The sequence below is a fragment of the Tenrec ecaudatus genome, chromosome 6, assembly GCF_050624435.1.
Source record: "Tenrec ecaudatus isolate mTenEca1 chromosome 6, mTenEca1.hap1, whole genome shotgun sequence".
Classification (NCBI taxonomy): Eukaryota; Metazoa; Chordata; class Mammalia; order Afrosoricida; family Tenrecidae; genus Tenrec; species Tenrec ecaudatus.
In genome coordinates, this window is record NC_134535.1 from 23,998,782 (window position 1) to 24,015,553 (window position 16,772).

At 40.7% G+C, this 16,772-nt stretch overlaps 1 pseudogene; it reads left to right on the top strand.

Moving 5' to 3' along the window:
• The first annotated feature begins 4,879 nt into the window (after positions 1 to 4,879).
• Positions 4,880 to 6,029, top strand: LOC142450749 (high mobility group protein B1 pseudogene; annotated as a pseudogene).
• The last annotated feature ends 10,743 nt before the right edge of the window (positions 6,030 to 16,772 follow it).

A 16,772-nucleotide genomic window follows, 5' to 3' on the forward strand; every position in this document is an offset into this window, starting at 1 on the left:
TCAGACTGAATAGCAGAGAGGGGAATTCTTGATTCAGCGCAGCATCTGTTTGTGATTAAGCTTTCAGAGGCATGTGCCTGCACTGAAGGCAACACTACAGAATTGGTCGTAGCAACAATCCCAATTGGAAAGCAAATTCTGCCCTTAAAATGGATATGAAAGGTAAACACAAAAGGATTATTCGGTAATTACATGAAACAAAATAATGCTTGCTTAGCATCTCCCACACAATGCATGTGCATGCACACACAGATACACACAAAGGGGAACAGCCAGCAGAGGTTTATGGTCAGGAGAGGCCCCCAAGCAACAACCACCACCAAACTCAGAGCCCTCACTGGGACTCTGCGGACTTTGCCAAGTATATTTGCAGAGTGGGCTTTCTTGGCACCCACCCCCTAACATGCTCTTTCTTTAAACCTCAAATTTAGTCAAATTTGGATCCTTGTCAGACAGAATATTTTGTCTTCCCCAAAACTTCTTATGAATTCAGGGTTGCTCAGCCTGTGTCAGACATCTATGGTAAAAGTAAACATGTTCGTTATAACTCTGAAGACATGAAGGACTAATAAACCATCTGAACACCCGTCTCCACGTCCCCAAGACAGGAAAAATTATCAATACCAACTGCTCCAAAGGTCCTGGTAGAGGAGGGAAATATGGAACAAAACCCAAAATCATTAAAAAACAAAATACTGGCTTATAGTTCAGCTACAGACTGGTGAATCCACTGAGTCTTTGGCCCTTTATCACACTTCAGGTCTGGAAATAAACTCATTCCATGGTTTAACTGTCAACCAAACAATAGATATATCTAAAAGGGGAATACAAGTAGGGTAGGAGGTGTGCACACTTTAGAATTATCAACCATTTGAGATCAAAACAACAGGGTTTATAAAGTTCAGATGGGTTAGGAAAAGGGAAATAAAAGCAGAAAACACAGGGAGGAAGTGGGATAAAGGACATTACATTGAAGGGATTATAATCAATCCACAAAACAAAACATATATGAATTGTTGAATGGAAAAAATGATCTGCTCTGTAACCTTCACCCAATTCACAATAAAAAATTATTTTCGAAAAACAAAAGCAAGAAAAACACCAGAACAGATGGTTAGTGTAAATCAGAATTTATCGATCATGTTATAAACTTCAGCTGTGAATACATGAGTAACAACATGATGTCCTAAAGCAAGGAGACGCCCTGATTATCAAGAAAACACTCAGAAGATACTCAGGCAATCAGCAAATTGAATGGTGCTATTGCTCTAAAATTCCATCTTTCTAGGAAACCTCGAAAGGGAAGCAGGAAGAGAGCTACCTGTGCCCCAAATAAGTGACCATTAAAAGAAAAGATAAGCAAAAGCTATCTGTGTGACAAGAAAATCTAAGTGTAATCTTAGTCCAAGAAAGATGCTTTAGGAAAACAGAGCTGTGTGCTTTAGGATGGCTAAGGCCAAAAAAAAAAAAAGAACATTAATGAACTGTTCTGATTGTTCATTGCCAGATATTTGTCCTTTACTCATGATGATTTTACACACACACACACACACACACACACGCACACACAACTGAATCAAAAGTCCTGCCCATTCACATTATAAGTTGCAGGTGGGATCCATGGGGTTTTTGTTGACTACATTTTGGAAGAGCAGGAGGACTTTCTTCCTAGTTTATCTCAGGCTGGAAGTTCCACTAAAACCTGTTTAATATCCCGTCAACATGCAAACCTCTGATAGCAGACAGATAGTGCCTGCTCATGAAGTGCCTTGGCTAGAATCAAACCCAGATCTTTCCATGGAAGCTAAAAACCCAAACCCATTGTCATGGACTCGATTCTGACACATAGCAACTCTACAGGACAGAGTGAAACTGCACCTCAGAGTTTCCAAGGCGGTCAATCTTTACAAAAGCAAACTACTGGATCCTTCTCTCATGGAGTCACTGGCTGGTTTGAATTGCTGACCTTTCAGCTAGCAGTTGAGTACTGTAACCACTGTTCCTCCAGGGCCCCTTAAATTGAAAATTTGGCCATTGAACCATCACTTCCCCCTTAGCGATGAGCTATAACTAAACACACCAACACAAAACCCCAAACCCTTTGCCATTGGGTGGATCCTGACTCTTGGTTTCCCCTGGAGGACAGATGAGAGCGCTCCGAGAGATTTCTAAAGTTGGAAATCTTGACTGCAGCACACTGCCCTATCTTTCTCTTGCCGAGTAGCTGATGATTCCAAGCTGCCAACCTTTCTGTTAGCAGCCAGATGGTTAGCCACTGCGTCACTACAGCTCCCGGAGATGAACTAGAGTCGTTTCTACTCAGCTGGAAGTTTATTTTTGTTTTCAGTGGATTTTTTGGCTTGTTTTGCATGAGAAAATGAGTGGTTACCTTGTAAATTTAATCTAGCCATAAACCACTTAAAATTATCATACAGAAAATAAATGTTTAGAGCATCCAGCAGTCGAAGTAAATAAAATTGTGAAATGCACTGGGAAGGTCACTTGATTAGAAGCGAAAAGATCTGTCTTCTTCACGAGGGTGGAAGAGTGGAGAAGGGAGGGGGCAAAAGAGGAGCTGATACCAAGGACTCAAGTAGAAAGAAAATGTTTGAAAATGATGGTGGCAACATACATACAAGTGTGCTTGATACAATTGATGTATGGATTAGTATAAGAGTTGTAAGAACCCCCAATAGAATGATTTATTAACAACAAAAAATAATAAAATTAAAGATCTGTATTCTTGTCTCAGTTTTGTCCATTACTGGCTGAGATGCAATTTCAGGTGGGACATTTAGCTCTCAGGACATCTTCTGGAAGCTGGCAGTGGGAAACAGTAGGAGGGATCAAGGAGAGGTGGAAAGACAATCTCCAAAGTTCCTTCCAGCTAGTATATAGCATAATTGAGGCTATAAATCAAAACATTACTAAAAGCCACCTTGGGGAGGGAAATTAGGAATGGGGCAACGAGACAGAAGAAAACAATTGGAGAACACGTTGGTGAGGACAGAGAACTGTATGGACATGCAAAAGCAGAAGGATTTTTAGCGTAAATATTATATAGAAGAAAGCCCAGTTAGCAGACAAAATCATTGTGAAATTCTGGAAGGTTATATATCAAAGTATGACTAGTAGTCAAAGACTGAGCACAGAGCAGTGGGAGGGAGTGGACTTGGGATAGCCAACAGACTGGTTACCTAGTTTCCTCTCCCTTGTTGGAAAAGTCCACGGTAGAGCCACTGGAGAGAAAACTCAATTCGATCTCATTTCTCTTTGTCTTCTGGGACCCAACCTTCCACGTCCTGCTCAGTAGCCCTACTGCGTGGTTACCATCTAATTTTCTGGCCAGATGTGAAGAAACCTGAGTCTGTCTTTCCCTTCACACCCAGCATGCTGCTCTCCCTGCAGATCTCAGCAGCACCACTGACTTTATCCTGCCTTCCTCGCTGCCACAATCAGCTTCTGTCATCCATGCTGTACACACGTCCGAAGGAGGCCATGCACGACAATTCCGTTTTCAAAAACTATGCATAGAGTGGGACCCATCAGGATCCCAAAACTCAGCACCTTAAACCACTCTATCATCATAGTCTTGCCCTCATTTTTTTAAGTTCAGGAATAATGATTAGCACAATGAAAAATACTTGACATTGAAGTAGGTTTATGGTCTTCCAGTTGTTAGATAGGTAGTTTTGATAACTTCTAAATATTAAAATGCCATCTGATAAGATTAGAATAGAAAAAGAATCGGGGAAGAGCGTAAAAAAAGAGTAACTAAGGTGACTATTATTCCCTACCTCTCTTCCCAAATAGCAGGAAATTAAAAGACTTGCCATTTGGGAAGGAAGTTTCTGTTCCTCTGGGCATGAGTTCTCAGCGTCTTTCCCATCTACCTTGCCTCAAGTTGAAGAAACAAGATTGTGTTATTCTTAGGAAATCAATATCTGTAACTTCTATTTAAAGATAGCCCTCGTATAGAAGTAGGAGAAGACATTGGGAAATTTGCAAGAGTTAAAGGCAATAGAGACAAAGGCCATTATAAACATTATCCTACAAGCGTGATCTCTGAGTAGATGCTCAGACAGAGGCTCGGGATGAACAGGAGAGGGGGGAATACCCACAAATATATGTACATTTGACAGAAGCTATTTGTAGATGTGTATTTACCTTAGCTGTAACTATATCCAGGAGCATACAGGAAACAAGTTAGTCATAATCAAACACCTTGAGGGAATGCGTCACTGGGTCTCGGGGATCAGGACCATGGTCTCATGATCCATTGGCATAACATAATTCCCAAAAACAATTTTCTATGTCCTACTTTGATAAATAGTGACCGGAGGCTTAAAAGCTTATAAGCAGCCATCTGAGATATAATTATTGGTCTCTCCACATCTAGATGAAAGATGAGTGATGGGAATAAAAAGACACATGGGAACAATTAGTCCAAAGGTCTAATGAACCACATAAAATCAGCCTCTACAACCCTGAGACCGGATGAGCTAGACATTGCCCAACTAACACTATTGCCCAACTGCCCCCAAAATGATCACTGTAGAAGATCCTGGAGAAAATGGGAGAAAAATACATAAAAGTAGCCAGTCTTATTGGTCAGATAGAGGCTAGTGGGTCCCCCTCTGATAATGGCCCTTTGTCCTTTCAGCTCGGGAACTTAATTCATCCCCATGTTAGAATAATCAACCATTTAAATTTTTTTAAGACAGCATTTATTTAAAAGGACAGAAGGCTAGGGAAGGAGGAGGGATGGAAACAGAAAGCACAGGGAGGAGGTAGGATAAATGATAACACAATGTAGGGGTGGAAGTGAATGTGTTAAAATGTGCATAATCGTTCAATGTAAAACTGATTATCGACAGCCATTGCAGTACATTGAGCTCCATAGAGACAGCGCCGGGCCAGGCAGAGCCGGACGGCACTGGGCGACTCTGTGCCTCGCGGAAGAAATAAAAAGATAACAACATGGGCAAAGGCGATCCTAAGAAGCAGAGAGGCAAAATGTCATCCTATGCATTTTTTGTGCAAACTTGCCGGGAGGAGCACAAGAAGAAGCATCCGGATGCCTCTGTCAACTTCTCAGAGTTTTCTAAGAAGTGCTCAGAGAGGTGGAAGACCATGTCTGCTAAAGAGAAGGGGAAATTTGAAGACATGGCTAAGGCGGACAAGGCCCGTTATGAGAGAGAAATGAAAATTTATATCCCTCCTAAAGGGGAGAGAAAAAAGAAGTTCAAGGATCCCAATGCACCCAAGAGGCCTCCTTCTGCCTTTTTCTTGTTTTGCTCTGAGTATCGCCCCCAAATCCAAGGCGAGCACCCTGGCCTGTCCATCGGGGACGTTGCGAAGAAGTTGGGAGAGATGTGGAACAACACTGCGGCCGATGACAAGCAGCCTTCCGAGAAGAAGGCCGCCGAGCTGAAGGAGAAATAGGAAAAGGATATCGCCACGTACCGGGCTAAAGGGAAGCCCGACGCTGCCAAAAAGGGAGTCGTCAAGGCCGAGAAAAGCAAGAAAAAGAAGGAGGAGGAGGAGGACGAAGACGAGGAGGAAGATGAAGAGGAGGAGGAGGACGAGGAAGATGAGGATGAAGAAGATGATGATGATGAAGAAGTTGGTTCTGGCGCAGTTTTTTTCTTGTCTATAAAGCATTTAACCCCCCTGTACACAACTCACTCCTTTTAAAGAAAAAAAATTGAAATGTAAGGCTGTGTAAGATTTGTTTTTAAACTGTACAGTGTCTCTTTTTTGTATAGTTAACACACTACCGAATGTGTCTCTAGATAGCCCTGTCCTGGTGGTCTTTTCAATAGCCACTAACCTGGCCTGGTACAGTATGGGGGTTGTAAATTGGCATGGAAATTTAAAGCAGGTTCTTGTTGGTGCATAGCACAAATTAGTTATATATGGGGATGGTAGTTCTTTTTTGTTTCATTTTTTTCCTCTTCAGTTGTCTATGATGCAGCTTATACGAAATAATTGTTGTTCTGTTAACTGAATACCACTCTGTAATTGCAAAAACAAAAAAACTTGCAACTGTTTTGTTGACATTCTGAATGCTTCTAAGTAAATACCATTTTTTTATTTAAAAAACTGATTATCTGCTCTGTAAACTTTTACCTAGTTCACAATAAAAAAAATGTTTTGTTTTGCTTTTAATTATAAAAAAGGGGGGGAGCCCTGGTAAGTACTGGACTGTTAACTGCAAGTTGAACAGTTCAAATTCACTAGCTGGCTATCCTACTCCTGTAAAGATTTATAGCCTCAGAAACCCTACATAGGGTCATTATGGGTTGGAATCAACTTGATGGCAGTGGGTTTTTCTATTTTAAAATGCCTTTAGGAAAATGCATATTCAAACAGTTCATATATAATTGCTTATGTAATTGTTTAAGTACAAATTAATAAATAATCATAGTAAGTTGATGTGCACTTTGGAAAAAATCTAAATGTGAGTGATAGAGAAGAATTTCTAATTAGTCTGTCTCTGATGGTGGTGGTAATGGTGATTCAGAGGTAGAATTCTTGCCTTCCATGAGGAAGAGCCAGGTAGACTCCAACCAGAGCAACTTATGTATAGGCACCACCTGTTACCAGTGGTGGGTTTTCCGTTATTATGATGCCAAACAGGTTTCAGCAGGACTTCTATACTACTAATAAAGGCCTAGAACTCTACTTCTGAAATCAGTTAATGAAGCCTTATAAATCAGTTAATAAAGCCTGAAATCAGTTAATAAAGCCTTATAAATGAAGCCTTATAAATGATCCTACCCACTGCCGATCATAGGGATGATGCAGGACTCTGTAGTATTCCATTGTCAGAGCCTGACAGAGCCTGATGTAACAGTATCTAGCAACAAAAACATGACTCTGAGCATTTCTTTTTTAAAAGAGTTTCAGTAGCATTTCATCCACATGTCGTACAATTCAGTAATTCAATCATATCAAGAGTTGTACAATCATCACTACATTCAATTCCAGAGCATTTTCTTCTTCCTTGACTCATTGCTACTCACATAATTATTGATATTTTCTTTTAATACTCCTAAAGCAGGGTTTCCATTCTTCTATATTTTAAAACCACATTTTCAAAATTGTGTTCTCTAAAAACTATAATGAGAAAAATTCTTGTCTCTGGACACCAGAAAAACACTCAATGTGATCAGTACCTCAGTGAGTAGTGTAATTGAGTCATCTCCATGAGCGTAATGTTTAGTTTTATATATCAACTTAGCTATGCTTTGGTGGCCAGCTGGACACAAATAGAGATGCTATAGAAGTAGTTTGTAGATGAGATTAACATTTACAATCAATTGATTTAAATTAAAGGAGACTGCATTCAAGAACTCCTCATCGTGACCCGAAAGGACAAGGTAGAACAACGCTTGTGGGTTTCAGAGACTGTAACTCTTATGAGTGTAGAAAGCCCCGTCTTTCTCCCCAGAGCAGCTGGTGGTTTCAAACTGCAAGGTTTGGATACTGCGGTTAAGATCCATATGAGTAACCGCTACACCACCAGGGCCCACTACGAGTCAGCATTAATTCGGTGGCAGTGAGTTTGGTTTGAGACCTTCAATACATGAAGAAGAAGGTGGCATTCCGATGGGAGAAAGGTTGTAATTACCAACTTGTGATATGTAGATGACACAACTGTTATGATAAAAGCTAGAAAGACTTTAAGAATGTGCTGATGAAATAAAATATTGCAAGCTTTAGTACGGATTGCAACTCAATATTTTAATAAATCCTCACAACTAGACCAATAGACATCATGACACATGGAGAAAATGATTGAAGTTGTCAGGGTTTAAATTTGCTTGAGTCCACAATCAATAGTCATGGAAGCAGCAGTCAAGAAAGCAAAAGACTTGTGGTTTGGGCAAATGTGCCGCACAAGAGTTCCTTAAAGTTTAAAGCAAGGGTGTCACTTTGAAGACTAAAGTGCACCTGACCCAAGCCATGGTATTTTCAGTCTCCTCATATGCATGTGAAAGTTGGACAATGACTAAGGAAATCTGAAGAAGAATTAATACATTTGAATTACAGTGTTGTCAACGACTATTGAAACTACTATGAACTGCCACAAGAACAAACTGATCTTGAAAGAAGTACAGCCAGAATGCTCCACAGAAATGAGCTTGGTGAGACTTTCCTTCATGTATCTTGGACATATGGCAAGAAGACACTGGTGCCTGGAAAAGGACATCATGCTCAATGAGAAGTGTCAGTGAACGAGGAAACCCCTCAATGAGGAGGGCTGACACAATGGCTGCAACAATGGGCTCGAACTTAACAATTATGAGGATGCCGAGGACTGAGAAGAATTTCATTCTCTTGTGCATAGGGCTGCTAGGAGTTAAAAGAGACTTGAGGAGGGCATCTAACAAAGCCTTCAATAATGTGGATAGACCTCGCCATTCAATTGAAAACCAACAAAGCAAAATGTGAGGTTTCCTGGAGAGAAGAAATTTTGCCTCAAGATTAGCATAGGTATCTGCTGGCATTTCTAGCTTGCTGGCCTGCCCTACAGATATTGAACTTGATGGTTCCACTATTGAGTGAACCAATTCATGTAAATGTACAGATGTATGCAGGTGTATGTGTGTTTATCTATTCTACTGATTGTATTGCTCTAGATAATTTTTTAGTTTCTTATTATTTATTGAGAAATAATACATATATCCATAGTCCAATCACATCAAGCAGTATCATACAATTGCTACCATAATTAGTTTCAAAATATTATTTTTCCTCCTGGACTCCTTGACATCGTCTCCCTTTTACCCAACCCCTTCACTGCACTCTCCCACCCCAACATCTTTATTCTGTTTGCTGTCCCTATAGGTTCATTGATCCTGTTATATGTTTTTCTGCTTTGGAGAATTTTAGTGCAAAAGGCTAATGGTTTATGGTATTAAAAAATAATGGTATTGGAATGATATTTTAATTAAATGGTAAATTAAAATGGTAATCTAATGGCATTTAAAACTAATGGTAGGATGGTAGAATTAATTTAAGAACACCTAACTCACAATTTCTTTAAGATAATGGTACCCCACTATGAGACAAGAACATCCCTCATTGATCTATAGGGCTACAGGGGACAACACTGGAGACACAGTGGGGGAACTGTGCCCGATCTGACCCCTGAGGCAAAACACTAAGGGCATGCAACAGAACAGCAAGGGGAGCAGAGCAAGGAAGTCCCCCCAGGGAATACCAAAAACAGACTGTGGGGTCAGGGCATGGCACCCCACCAGATTCCACCGGAAAACACTCCTAAAAGTCAACAAACAGACCTTGAACTATTTATAGACTTTTTGTTGTTAGTTAGTTTTTGTTGATGGTGGTTTCTTGTCTTTTGTTGCGTTGTTTTTCTCTGTTTTGTTTTTGTATATATTCTTATCTCTATATGTCTATCTAGATAAGGCAGGCGGGTTAAACAATCTGGAGGAGAAAACCATGAGACCAACAGTTATGGGGGCAGGCAACATAGGAGGAGGGAGGCGGGGGAAAGGAAGTGGGTGTTACAAACCCAGGGACAAGGGAACAACAAGTGATCTAAACTTAATGGTGAGGGGGGTATAGGCGGCCTGGTAGGGCTTGATCAAGGGCAATGTAACTGAAAAGAATTACTGAAACCCAAATGAAGGCTGAACATGATAGTGGGACAAGAGGAAAGTAAAAAGAAATAGAGGAAAGAACTAGGAGGCAAAGGGTAATTGAATATATTTATATCTGACTGTGTTAGTCTGGGTAGACTAGAGAAACAAATTCAAAGAAACTCATATGTATATAAGAGAGAGTTTTATATAAAGGGTAAGTGTACATTCAGAAAGCATCCCAACTCCGTCCAGTCCAAACTCATAAGTCTGACACTGATCTAGTCCTCCTCAAACTCACAGAACACACAATGATGTCGAATGCAGGAGGATCACAGGTCAGTGGGTAGAAAGTCATTGAATCCAGTAGTGGTGTAAACATCTCAGTGCTGGCAGGGGTCTCCATGTGGCTTCTCCAGCACCCAGGGCTGCATCGGGGTAAGTTCATGTGGCCTCTCCTCAGGGACATCTCGCAGGAAGCGAGCATTGCCAGCTGAAGCAGGGAACTGGCTAAGGCAGCTGCTCCCTGGTCCAACCATCAGAGAGCAAGAGACCCAAGAACCAGAAAGGTGAGGCTCACGAAGCCAATTTATCTCTCTGCCCTTCAATTAATCCCATATGCGTTTATCAGCCAGGTTGGCACAATAAACTTTAACTATCTCAAAGACGGTGGGGAAATAGATCTATGTACAACTATTTATAGGTTTATTATTAAGGTAGCAGATGAACTTTGGGCCTCTACTCAAGTACTCCCTCAACACAAGAACACTTTGTTCTATTAACCTGGCACTCCAAGATGCTCACCTACCTGACAGGATCACTGAAGACAAAGCAAGCACATAAGCAAATGTGGTGATGGAAGCTGATGGTGCCCGGCTATCACAAGATATAGAGTCTGGGGTCTTAAAGGCTTGATGTTAAACAAGCGACCATCTAGCTGAGAAGCAAAAAGGCCCACATTGGAGAACACACCAGCCTTTGTGATCCTGAGGTGTTGATAGGATCGGGTATCAGGGATCAAAGACCAAGAACAAAAAATCATATCATTGTGAATGAGGGGAGTGCGGAGTAGAGACCCAAAGCCCATCTGTAGGCAACTGGACATCCCCTTACAGAAGGGTCACAAGGAAGAGACAAGCTAGTTAGGGTTCAGTATAACACCTATAAAACATACAACTTTCCTCTAGTTCTTTAAAGCTTCCTATCTGCCCCCCCCCCACTACCATGACCCCAATTCTACCTTACAAATCTGGCTAGACCCAAGCAGGTACACAGGTACAGATAAAAGCTGGAAACACAGGGAATCCAGGACAGATAAACCCCTCAGGACCAATACTGAGAGTAGCCATACCAGGAGAGTAAGGGGAAGGTGGGGGATGGTAGGGGGAACCGATCACAATGATCTACATATAACCCCCTCCCAGGGGGATGGACAACAGAAAAGTGGATGAAGGGAGACATCAGTCAGTGTAAGACATGAAAAAATAATAATGATTTATAAATTATCAAGGATTCATGAGGAAGGGAGGTGAAAAAATGAGAAGCTGATACCAAGGGCTCAAGTGGAAAGAAAATATTTTGAAAATGATGATGGCAACAAATGTACAAATGTGCTTGACACAATGTATGGATTGTGGTAAGAGTTGTACGAGCCCCAGTAAAATGATTTTTTTAAAAGATAATGGTGCTTTTAAGGCTATTTCAAAGCATCATTCTTTGGAAGTTGAAAAAATAAAGATAAATAACAAAATAAAAGTCAAATTTCCGGGCCATACCTACACTAATTCTGAATCTCAGACATCCTTATGTAGTTGGTCAAACTCACTGCCAGTGAGCCAATGATAACTCATAGTGACATTATACAAGGCAGGGTCGAACTGACCCTTGAGGTTTCGAAGACTGTAAACATTTATGAAATCAACCTCTTTAAACTGGCTCCTGTGGAGCTGATGGTGGATTGGAACCCTTGCCCCGTCAGTTAGTAGCTCAAAACTCCTTGGGCAGGAGTTGGTTGAAAGAAAGTATAAGTTAAGAATGCTAATTTCTAGATTGATTTATCCAGTTCAGAACAATTAAACCAATGCTCTAATAAGACGAGAGGAAAAAGATCATAAAACCCACATAGCTGATTTCTGTCCTTATCTAACTTTGTTTTCCTTGCACTAGATCACAAAAAGCCACAGAAGCAGAACCGAATACGTTTCGCATAACCCTGGCCCTCTGCTAGATCCTAATTATTTGTTCTCAGAAACTCAAACCACTTCACTATACCCAAGCAGGCCAGAAAGTTTGCAGGTACATCTAAGCCAAAGGGTTTGGTTTGGCTGCATGAGCCAAAACACGCGTCGACCCATTTGAGCTGACTAGACACATAAGCAAAAGAAAACACATAAATTTATGTGTGTGTGTGTGTGCGCGCACACGCGCGCGCACTCGCGTGCATGTTGCTCTGTGTTGAGGTTGTGCATATGTTCACTGGGCTGACAGGGCGCAATGACGGAGTATTTTCACTGGCCCGTCTTTTCCTTGGCTCATCCTTACTGTTGAGGGCAGTGCAGTGGTGCTGGATTCTGACTGACTTCATTCGCTGGCTTCATTTCTTGACCGGCAGAAATAGAAATGGAAGCACTTTTGTTATTTCTGAAGCTGATAGAAATCATCACATGGTTCCCCACCACCACCATTTAAAACATTCTTCTAAATCCAAATACGCTTCTAAGAATATGTGTGGTGTTTGAGGTAAAAAAAAAAGTTATTCATTTATTTAATAAATGTTTGACCTTCTACTTACATTATGCTGTGTAGGCACTGAGAAAGATTTTTTTTTTTTAAAAAACTGTAAAACAGCAAAAATAAAAGACTTGAAATCTAGGTGTAGGATAAGCATATACTTACTGATAATATAAGACTATATTATTCCCTTTTAAAAACCACAATAGAAATCTCATTTCTCTAAGTCTAGATAGATAGATACTGGCATTGGCTCAATTGACTCATAACGACCCTATAGGACAGGCAGATCTGCCCCTGGGGGTTCTGAGATGATAATTCTTGATAGGAAAAGAAAGCCTATCTTTCTTTTTTTAAATCATTTTATTGGGGGCTCATACATCTTTTATCACAATCCATACATAGATCAATTGTATAAACAACATTTGTACATTTGTTACCCTTATCATTCTCAAAATATTTGCTCTCCGTGTAAGCCCCTGGTATCAGCGTCTCATTTTTCGCCCTCCCTCTCTTCTCCCGCCTCCCTCATGAACCCTTGATAATTTATAAATTATTATTTTGTCATATCCTACACTCTCCGATGTCTCCCTTCACCCACTTTTCTGTTGTCCGTCCCCCGAGGAGGTGGTTATATGTAGATCCTTATAGTCGGTTCCCCCTTTCTACCCCACCTTCCAGTATCGCCACTCTCACCACTGGTCCTGAAGGGATCATCCACCCTAGATTCCCTGTGTTTCCAGTTCCTATCTGTACCAGTGTACATCCTCTGGTCTAGCCAGATTTGTAAGGTAGAATTGGAATCATGATAGTGGTTGGAGGGAGGAAGCATTTACGAACTAGAGGAAAGTTGCATGCTTCATCGTTACTACAATGCACCCTGATTGACACGTCTCCTCCCTGCAACCCTTCTGTAAAGGGGTGTCCAGATGCCTACAGATGGGCTTTGAGTCCCCACTCCATGCTCCCCCTTATTCCCAATTATATTATTATTTTTTCTTTGATGCCTGATACCTCATCACTTTTACACATGTGGGCTTTGTTGCTTCCGAGCTAGACGGCCACTTGTTTACCTGCCTCATCTTTCTGTACGGGAAAACAAAGTCCTCAGAATGGCTGGTGATTTTGAACTGCTGACCTTGCAGTTAGTAGCCCCATGCTTACAGATAGTTGTTGTTTTTTTAAGACAGAATAAATGTGGAGATAGACATGCCTCTCCTGACTAATTGAACCTTTTCTTCATGACCCTCATTTAGAAGTATTTTCTTAGACAAGATAGGGAAGCAAGTGACTTCTACCTTCAGAGCTTCCTCCCTTTTTCCTAAGTTTTTCTGTTCTTTCATGATTTGTTTTACTCATGATCACCCTGACTACTGGGGGCTGTTGGGGTATCCTTTCACTCAATCCACTCATGGCCTTGCAAATCCCCTTTCCTCCTACTATACTTTGCTAAGTAAGTGTAAAGCTTGCTGAGGGTGGGCCATCAAATGAGATACACCAGTTTTCCTAAAGCGTTAGGAAATGTTAAATTACCAGGAAGAAACTTGTTGTGCTGGTTCAGATCCTTGCCCTGGGATTGAATTGGGCCATTGTGTGGAATCTTGCTTCAAACACTGGTTCTGCGATCTTGAACATGTAACTTAAATTTCCTCTTTCAGTGAAACTGGATGGTAGCTAATAACATAGTAACAAGCGATTTCAAAAACATCACAGAAAGAGAAATTCAAAGATGAAATGTTCCTAGCCTGCAAACATTCACAGGTGTAGAAAGCCTCATCCCTCCTCTGTAGAGCTGGCCAGTGGTTTCAAAGTGCTGATCTTGAAGCTAGCAGTCCAGTGCATAGCCACTGCACGACGATTGAGTAAGCAGTTCAGCCAATGGTATAGAGTTTAAAATGCTCTTCACCAAGGAAACACAAAATATTCCTCCAGTTCCTTGAGTCTTCCTCACCCCCAATATCATGACCCCAGCTCTTCTTTACAAATCCGGCAAGACTGGAGCATGTACTCAGGTACAGGCAAGAGCTCTCAACACACCGAATGCAGGACAGATGAACCCCTCAGAAACAGAAATGGTAGTAGCGATACTAAGAAGGTAGTGGGAAGGTGTGGGGATAAGGGGGGAAAAAGGGGGAACCGATCGCAATGATCAACATATAACACACACCCCACCGCCACCAAAAGGGGACGAACAACAGAAACGTGGGTGGAGGGGGACAGCAGTGGGTGTAAGATATGAAAATAATAAGAATTTATAATTTATCAAGTGGTCACAAGGGTGGTAGGATAGGAGAGGAAGGAAAAAGAGGAGCTAATATGAAGTTTTCAAGCAGAAAGAAAATATTTAGAAAATTATGGCAACATATGCACAAATGTGCTTGATTCAATTGATGTATAGTTTGTTTTAACAGCTGTAAGAGCCCCAATAAAATATCACACACAAAAAACACTGCTGAGAAAATGAAATTATACAAGTGTAGGTCAACTAGAACCACAATTCGTGAATTATTGACTTGAGCAGATTAAACATCAACTAAGACCACATGGAAGAAGCACGCGAGCATGTATAATCCAAGGACTGTAACTAGGATAGTCCAAATCAAAAGGAGGAGATGGCATAAGAGCTTAACTTGTGAACATCTGGTTTGCAGAAGATTATAGGTGACAGTGGTAGCCCAAATCCATTTGCAGGGTCCCCATGTAGATTTAGCCTCTAGTGAATCCCCTCCGGTCCTAGTTGGGAGATGTGAGACCCCTGTTATCAGACAGAGCGCACTGTAAAGTTGAGTACGGCAGACACAGTTGGGTCAAAGAGCACCTTATCACTTGATCTCCCCTTTGACCCATTTTAAAACTGTTTCCATTTTTTAAATTGAAGGGAAAATACACATGAACCTGGGATGTGAATCGTCTTGCTAACGTGAAGAATGCATTGGAAATTGTACTGTCACAGAAGTAGCTAGGTTAATATTTAGCGCCCTATTATTTGATCTTCCTTATGATCCATTTAAATTTGTTCTAGTTTTTAAAATACTTTCTGCTTTCTTTTCAATTGAGGTTTTTATCTCGTTTACCTTGTTATTCCTGTTAGTTTTTGTTATTGTTGTTTGTTTTGTAATATTTTTCTGTATATAAAATCTAGGAGAGGGAAATCTATAGAGATAGTAATTGGACTAATGGTGCCCTGGGAAGTAGGACCAGGGAGGCTGGGAGGAAATGGGGAGCCAATAGTAATGAATACAAAATTGAAGAAAATGTTCTAAAACAGATTATGGTGATGGTCATAAAATTTTCCTTGATGTGATTGAACTATTGCGTTGCATTATATGTGAGTTATATGAAAATAAAACTTTTAGGAACTATATTAAAATAAATAAAACACTGGGGGAGATAATATTGTTTTAAATCATGTTATTGGGAGCTCTTACAGATATAATAACAATGCATAATTCAATTAGATCAAGCATCGTTGTACAATTTCTGCCACCATCATTTTCGAAGCATTTTCTTTCTTCTTGAACTCTTTGATATCAGCTCCCTTTTATCCCCTCCCTCCCTCACCCTACTCCCCCAGGAGCCCTTGTTATTATATCATGTGTGAGAGATAATTTTTAAAATATATATAACAGCATATAGTTCTCAACGTAAGCGCCATCCAGTTTAAGACACTTTTGTATGAGACCAGCCATTTAGTCCATCCTTAAAGAGTGGAAAGTCCTGGGGATTTGACCATGTCAATGCAGTCTTTTTTACCTTTTTACTAAACAAAACAAACTTACTGCCATCTAGATGACCCACTCTTACCAACTCCAGAAGAGGGTAGAACTGCCCCGATGAGTTTATGAGACTTTAATTTTTTACAAAAACAGAAAGCCTCATCTTTCTCTTGCAGAACAATTGGGTTCAAATATCTTACCTTGTGGTTAATAGCTCACTGAGTAGGCCACTGTGTCATAAAAGTTCCAAAAAATTAGGCTCATTTAAAGATTTTTTTATATATCCTCTATACTCGAGTATAAGTCTAATTTTTCAGTACAGTATTTATGCACTTTTTGTGGCAAAATTAGGTGCTTCGGCTGATATTTAGGTCGGCTTATACTCAAGTATAGAGGTCATTGTTGTTATTGTTAGGTGCCACCCAGTAGCCTCCGACCCATAGCACCCTATACAAGACAGAACAAAACACTGCACTGTCCTGCACGATCCTGAGAATTGTTCCTTCGTCTGAGTTCATTGATGCAATCACCGTGTCGATGCGTCTTGTCAAGGACCTTCCTCTTTTTGCTGCCCCTCCACTTTACCAAACATGATGTTCTTTTCCAGGGACTGGTCTCTCCTAACAATATGTTCAAAGTATGTAAGACCAAGTCTAGCCATCCCTGTCTCTTAGGAGCACTCGAGCATTACTTCTTCCAATACATTGATTTG